Source organism: Ochotona curzoniae, unplaced genomic scaffold (genome assembly GCF_017591425.1).
Source record: "Ochotona curzoniae isolate NIBS_2020 unplaced genomic scaffold, NIBS_Ocur_1.0 scaffold_1852, whole genome shotgun sequence".
Lineage (NCBI taxonomy): Eukaryota > Metazoa > Chordata > Mammalia > Lagomorpha > Ochotonidae > Ochotona > Ochotona curzoniae.
This window is the reverse complement of record NW_024467087.1, coordinates 11,650,637-11,658,669: the sequence shown is the minus strand read 5'-3', so window position 1 is coordinate 11,658,669 and position 8,033 is coordinate 11,650,637. Positions and strand designations below refer to the sequence as shown.

Below are 8,033 nucleotides of genomic sequence, written 5' to 3'. Positions count from 1 at the left end.
ACACTTATTACCATAAAACTGTAGAAGATTAAGAGTGGGAAAGGACTTTAGAACATAGTCAGTGTGCCTTCCTATCCCAGGCAAGAGACCTGAAGAAGTGAGCTTGGCAGGTAACGCCGTCTCCATTTTGCTAAACAAAAGCAAAGCAAAAACCTAATCACGCCAGCATCTTACCAAAGGCATCCAATGATCCTCAAAATGCTTTAGAAACTCCAGATAGTTGCTTAGATTTGTATTTCATCCTGCTTTTTTCTACCTCCCTATCAAAGTCAGGTGTTCTTGGAAGACACTTTTTAAATGCCTGAATGCACTGAAATTGTGAAATTGAAGAATTACTCCTTATAAACTTTCAAAGATTTCATTCTCATCTTTGAACACTTCAGTTGGTTATAGCAGCTGAGGTTACTCAGTTTGGTTGATTTACTCTGGTACCAGGGCTTAAATTGGGAGAATGTCTTGATATTTTTATAGCAAATCACCTTTCTTAACAGAACACCTGGCAGGACAATTGTCTGATATTGGCAAGATGAGATTCTACACTTGATCTTAGCCAAAAGGCCGAGAAGCGATAAGGTGAGATTCTAATAACGGCTTTATTTCTCTTTAAAATCACAACTGGAACTGTAGAGAATAAAGATGATATGCTGGCCCTTTGTGACCATTGGAATGTATTAAATGAAAAACAATGTTCTTAGTTTAAATCTTAATGTTAAAGAAACAGTTCTTATCAGAGTTACTCATCATGGCTTCTGACACAAGAATCAGTCTCGTCCAAGAGCATTAGGCTGCAATAAAACCAAGAAGCCAAGGCTGACTCAGAAATACCCATAGGATTAACTAGCTAGCCAATTGTGCACTTTTTTCTGAAGTTAAAATTTTTTAATTTGGTGAGAGGGTTCTATTTAAAAATCAAGATTTTTTAAGCTGCAATCAAATTCTTTGAAAAAAATCTCTTCAGCTCATAATTATTTAATGTTGTTAACATACTGAAAAAATCTAGCTGACCACTTTCCATTCCTAACTACTCATTTTTTTTTTCATGTTTTTTCTTTTTTCACAAAAAGGATCTATACAGCAATAAGTATCCTCAAGAGGCCAGCATTGTGACATAGTGTGCTAAGTTGTCATCTGAGATTCCAGCATCCCCAATGGGTTGTGGTTCAAACCTTGGCTGTTCCTCTTTCAGTATATATGCTGCCGAAGCGAGCATGGCTGTTCCTCCTTCAATCCAGCTCACTGCTATTTCTCTGGGAAAGCATCAGAAGATGGCCAACGTACTTGAGGTTCTGCAAGCATGTGGGAGATCCCACTGAAGCTCCTGGCTTCTGACTTCTGCTTGGTGCAGCTTTGACCATTGTGGCCATTTGGGGAATGAAGGAGTGGATGAAAACTCCTTCCCTCTCCCTCTTTTCTTTGTAGCTCTGCCTTTTAGATAGATAATGGATGGGTAGATGGATGGATGGATATATTGATAGATATATAGACAGATAAATCTTAAGAAACATCTAGTTCCTAGCTTCCCTCTCAAGGACATCTAGAAATTATGGTAAATAGAAATGGAATTTTACTGAGTGCTTTAATTTTTGTACAAACAGGGAAGCTTCCCTACTACACCACAGATGGATGAATGAGCTGTCCCCGACTTTGAAAATAAGATGAGAGCAAGCAGGAGTTGACATTCACTCTAGACATTAAAAAGCAGATTAAGGTGTCAATGTCCCATATCAGAGTACCTAGCTTTAATATCTGGCTTTGTCTCCTGACCCCAGCTTCCTGCTAGTGCAAACCCTCGGAGGCAGTGGGGATGGCTTGTGGGAGACCTATGGAACCATAAGAATGAATGAAATTCTGACTGTTGCAACTAAATGGACACATTATGTTTAGTGAAATAAGTCAGTAAAAAAAAAGAAAAATATATGTTTTCTCTGATTCTTGGCAGTTAATATAGAATGCAAAAAAAAAAGTATACAGGAATGAAACAGTCATCTTGTTTTTACCATTATTTATACTCCTGTGGAACTGAGGTCTTCTCAGCTTTTACTTGAATGCAACTGTTAGTAGCAAATTAAGCCTGTGATTATAGAGTAGGTTAAAATTATGTCTTTACAAAAATGAATGAAAAGAATGGAGGGAAAGAGGGTGATTGGAAGAGGGAGGGATGTGTGGTTATCTTCTTAGAACTCTACATATGAAATACAAGAAATCTGTTTATAAAAACATATAAATCAATTACAATGAAATAAAACCAAAAATTCTGTTTCTAGATGTCGCTTAACCACATTTCACATGCTCAATGGTTACGTGAGCCTAGTGACTGTGGTAGCACAAGTGTAGCACAAAGTTCTCCTGCACATAGTGTCTTCTGATTTCTTTCCCATTTCCTGATGTCTTTAATTCCCAAGCACACAGCTGCATCACCATCACTGACACCATAAACAACTGCTCTAAAAGTAGCCGTCCTTCTCTTTTACCCACCACTTTCTATATTGTTGCCAAACTTACAGGATGAATGGTATATTCCTTCCTCGGTCCCTTACAACATGTCTTCTGTACTTTCTTTACAGAAATGAAGCCAGACAGTGTTTTGAGTGCGGTTTTTTTTTTCTCCAAAAATTCTTTTCCAGTTCCCACTCAACTACAATTTCTTCTTCTCTATCCTTACCGGATTGTTGGTTAAATAAAATAAGAACCTTCCCTCCTTGATCCTTTACTCCTCCGGGATTCTTTAGCCTACATCTACCGACACTCCCCTGTCCTGAAAACACAGTCCTGTGTCCGCTGAGCTCCCTTTCTGTTCTTTGCCTTTAACTATCTGCTGCTCTATGAAAATGAGTCTCAATCGCACAGCACAAACAGCTAAATTCTCACCTACAGGACTGGTGTTATTGGAAGAACACCAAGAATAAATGTTTATATTGTCAATGAATGCTCCTAGTGATGTAGAGAAATCTGTGTCGCCCAACCTAAACCTGAGTCCCTCACAATAGCACAGGGGCCATCTGATCCTGCAAGAAGTGAGCTGTCCTTATCTAAAAGGCTGCAGTGTAAGAACTCTGAGCATGTGAGGAGTTGGAAGCTCAAAGTCGCAGAAACAAAAACTAAGGTAAAAAGACATGGGACAGTTCTGGTCAAAAGCGTTTTGTCTATACGGTAATTTTGCCGGGTTTTTCTTACGATATCAATCTTTTTCCATTTCATTTCACTTTTTTTCTCTTGGGGATGAGGAGTGTGTTAAGAAGTATTTTGTTAAATCTACACAGTGAGCCATGCAATAGCTCTAGCACATAATGGAAAACCAGTCACTTTCACACAGGCAGTATCACACAGTCAGCCTGAAGCAATTTACACCTTGGTGTTACGTGAAGGAAGTTAACTGGACAATGCTCTCTTTCCCTTCTCAAAATTAATGCATAAAGTACACTGTAACCTTGAGTAGCATGTGATGTCTGTAACTAACATTAAGGCAAATCAGAACTTACTTTCTTCTTTTTTTTTCCCCCCTTCAAGCATACTTAATACTCTGCTGCTTAGAAAGCTAGGAAAGTGAATATGGTTAAATGTACCAAACAAAAATTAAAGTCATGAAGACAATTCTGTGCAAGATGCTTAATTATGTTACATTTAACTTACAAGACCACTAGGACTTAAGCAATGTTCTTGAAATGCCAATCCCCACATGGCACTAAGAGCACGGAGGAAACAGGAGAAATTTCTGTAGGAGGGATGGTGCTCTTCCAACACTTGGTGATCTTTTACTGCTACAAGGTCAGGGCAGTTTTTCACCCATGATTTGTATGAAATTTGCTTCTAAGAGGAAAGCAAATTTAAAGGGACATGTAGTTATATACAAGATAATCAAAGCAGCAAAAAGAACTCCCAAAGTGAATACTTACTAGGCAATTTGAAGTACAATACTATCAAAAGGAAGCTTGTTTGGGCCAGCAAGTCTGCCTTTCTTGCATTTGAAGAAAAGTTGTAGAAAACTAAATGCACTTCTCCAGAACTCCTTTCCCACAGTCTTCTGCCAAACAGATTCTGTTGCTAGGTAAACATAACCTACCAATAATTTATGTACACACATGCACAAACACACACACACATATACATGTATCAAATTATAGTTAAGCAGATGACAAATTTATGTTGTGGCCCCAGAGAAAACAGTTTTTTGACATAATGAACCATTGCAAGTCTCTCTAACAGCTTCCTAGCCTAATAAACGCTGACTTTCATGTCTCAAAGAGCAAGAATCACGCAGTAAAGAAATGAAGCGTCAGGAAGCAATGGCAAAGATAATGGCTCTCTTAGTGCCAGAATTCATCTGTTTTAAACTTTGTGTGTAAGTAAGCAAGAGCAGCACAAAGTAAACCAAACCAGTTCATAATTTATCTCCCAACTTACCATCTGGTTTGAAGTGGTATTTAACAAGTCCAGTGATAGTGATGTCACTGGTCTAGCACAATGACTAATCTAAGGACGACTAGTCCAACTATCATGGGGTGTGAACCCGAGTATATAAACTTCAGTCACTCTCTGCCCAGACAACATATCCATTCCTATCTAAATTTTGTAAAAAGACATTACAGAGACTTGAGGCCCTTCAAGCTCACATTTCTCATCCAAACTAAACTGGTGTTTGTTTAATAAGCAAATGGTTCACCACTGGCCTTCAACTGTCCCACCACATCCTGGAGCAAACTATTGACTCACATTCAGATCCACACTGACATCTGCAGGTAATCAACACAGGACGTGTATTTATTCATTTTCAGACTCACAATTTTCAAACAGTTTTCCTACAGCAGCATGCTAATCCCTAAAACTCTTCTACCCTGGATGATAATGCATTTCTTTAAAATATACTCTGTGTTTGAAGTGCTTTCATAAGCTAAAATATTACATGCAGAGTATGAGTTCAATTATATAGAAGCTTTCACAAACATGCAATTGAGCTCTCTCTGCCTGGTGTAATTATGGTGATTTTTAAATCATTTTAAAATTTGAGTCCTTTTTCTTATTTGTTTTCATGCACTTTCTAACTTTATTGAAGATTCGTTACATAGATTTTAACCCCAAACCTTTAGTTTTTCTGATTTGTGTATTCACATTCATGAAAGTCTTAGGGAAAAACTTGTAAAATGTTGTTTTGCTGTAATAAACAGCTGCAAAATGGCTGCTATTTATAGAGGCTATACAAGCTCCTAAATACCAAGATAGTATAAAAACAGATCTGTGGCAGATTTAAGCTCCTTTAGCCCGAAACTCATGATTTTTCTATAGTGCCTTTCAATTGAGCAACATTTCTAAGTAACATTTATTGGATCAATCTACAGTTACTTTATTTGAAAAAATAGGATCCACCACCAAGAGGCTTCTTTTACAGTGACTGGGGAAAAGCCCATTTTTACCAGGTTTGTGAAATCAAGTGACTCATTCAGCTTCTGAGGTGTAAATCAACTTATAAGGAAGGCTTTATTCTATACCTTAAAAGTGAAACATAATAGAAAAAGACATTAAGGATTTCTAGTGGTATAAAAAGCATAACTGCTTAAGAATGTATTAATATGGGCCCGGCGCGGTGGCGCAAGCGGTTAAGTCCTCGCCTTGCAAGCCCAGGATCCCATATGGGCGCCGGTTCTATCCCGGCAGCCCCACTTCCCTTCCAGCTCCCTGCCTGTGGCCCGGGAAAGCAGTCGAGGATGGCCCAAAGCCTTGGGACCCTGCACCCGTGTGGGAGACCCGGAAGAGGCTCCTGGCTTCGGATCGCCATAGCATCGGCTGTTGTGCTCACTTGGGGAGTGAATCATCGGACGGAAGATCTTCCTCTCTGTCTCTCCTCTCTGTATATCTGTATATCTAAATAAAACTTAAAAAAAAAAAAAAGAATGTATTAACAGGGAACCAGGTAAGTCTGAGCAGTGGTGCAGGTGCGTGGTGCAGGTGCTTGGATACCACATAGCCCATGGCTGCGGCTGAGGGAATCCGTGCCAGGCCAGGCTTCCTGCTGGGGATCATAGCTCGCCATCCACCGCTGCTAGGTCAGGGGAGGGTCCTGGACTTCTGGCGCCGGACTTCACCTGCTGGCTGTCTGGTGACAAGCTCTGGGGTGTTGGGAGTATCAACAATTGCCTAGGGACATCCATGGATAATTGTACGTGTAGGTGAGAAATGAAACCTGAGGGACATCTAATGACAGGGCCACTGCACTTGCAGGTAAGTGAGGGGACTGAAACCTGGTGGTTTGGAGGGGAGAGACCTGACAATCTTTATGGGTCAGACTGATAGACCAGCCCACATGGGAGTCCTGGGTTGTGCTTGTTAGCATGGAACATGGCTGACCACCACATACTAGTGCACACACAATCTATGGCTCGGGGCATGTCTGGCAGGGCTAGATCCCAGTACCTGACAGTGGGTGTCGGATCAGGGTATGGGTCACATTAGACTGGGCCATGACACCAACCAGCATACAAGAGAATCAGGTCCAGAGGTGGGTTCTGTGAGGGATATGTGGGCCCAACCCTACGGAACTACAAGTCCCACTGGTTATCCTGAGAGTTGGAATGGTGGTGGGCATGACCATGGAACTCATCAATTCTCACTGGTACTGAGGCTGGGAACAAGCGGGGCAGGTCCATCCTGCAGCACCTGCATGAGTACCCTAAAACAGATGTGCGGTAGGCTGGGCCACGCCAGCTCATACAAAGGCCGGGATGGATGGGGCATGTCAGGTAAGGGATAAGCACCCGCTGGCATGTGTGAGACCTGGGTCTGGGAGCAGCCCAAGGGGGGGAGCCTTTTATCACCTCCCTCCCCCAAGATACAGGAAGGGAAAAAGAATGTGTAAACAATAGTCTCATTCACTTTCCTCTATCTCTTGACCCTTCGCACCCTAATCAAATATATAAAACTTATTAAAAATAAAATTTATACAATTAAAAAAAGAAAAAGTATTTATTAACAAATTCAGTCACCGGGTATCCATAAACATGTAACTCCCAATATATGTAAATGTGTCACATTTCAAATATTTATAGATTTTTTTGCTTATTGTTCTCTAGAATATATTTTCTTGAAAAAAGGTATGGTAGTTAGAATTCTAAGTTGACTTGCTAAAGTGAAGGTAAAACTTTATAGGAATGTAACAGAAATACAGGAAATTATTTTCACAATTTAGCTAAAAGAAAAGTTGACATGATTTTAGAAATAAGTTATTTCTCAGCTTGTTTAGGTGCATGAGAAAATAATTACAGAAATAGAAAAAAAATAGGGCATTGCAAGCACTTCTCTGGAAATTTCAGAACTTTAAAAATGTCTTATCTAGACATGAGTTATTTAGTGCATGGGCCATCCTAAAGCTTTTACTTTAGTTAACAAAATGAAAAAAGGTGGAAATTAGGAAAATAGGAAATAAATTTTGCTATGGAAACTAGGAAAAATAACTGAAAGAGAAAAGAGGTGAATCAAAGAGAACAAGTTTAGACACTAGTCCCTGCTACCTCTTCACTCATTCATGTAGGCCACATCCGTGACAAATGCTAACTGCACTTCATTTTGTTGCATGGTGCTGTGGATGCCAGTGTGAACAAGAGAAGCTTGGCATTATTCTCATATTTGCTAAGCTAGTATGCAAGATAGCCATGGAGTAAATACGACAACTACAAGTAAGACAAGTGCTATAAAAAGGAAAGCACAGGAGTGCTTCAAGGAAAACCTAACAGTCTAGCATTGCCTTGACCATCACCCCCCCAACTGATCCAGATGGTCCAGCTGATTGCATAAACACATTTGTGTCTCTCTTACAATCTATATAATTGAGTATCTTTTCATATGCTAAAGGTCATTCCTGTGACCTTGTATCCATGTTTTTTTTTCTATTACTCTCTTGAGATTTCTAGCCTTTTCTCCCCTCTAAATACTGAGAATTCTTTATCTATTTGGAATTAATCCTTGCTTTCTTCTAATGTTTGTATGATTTTATCTCCATTCACATTTTAAAATTTTTATTTTGAATTTTATGGTACAATTCCATA

The 8,033-nt window shown here is 39.6% G+C and overlaps 1 pseudogene; it reads right to left on the bottom strand.

The window, feature by feature from the left end:
- Positions 1 to 448: 448 nt before the first annotated feature.
- On the bottom strand, positions 449 to 570 carry LOC121169611 (annotated as a pseudogene).
- Between the last annotated feature and the right edge of the window lie 7,463 nt (positions 571 to 8,033).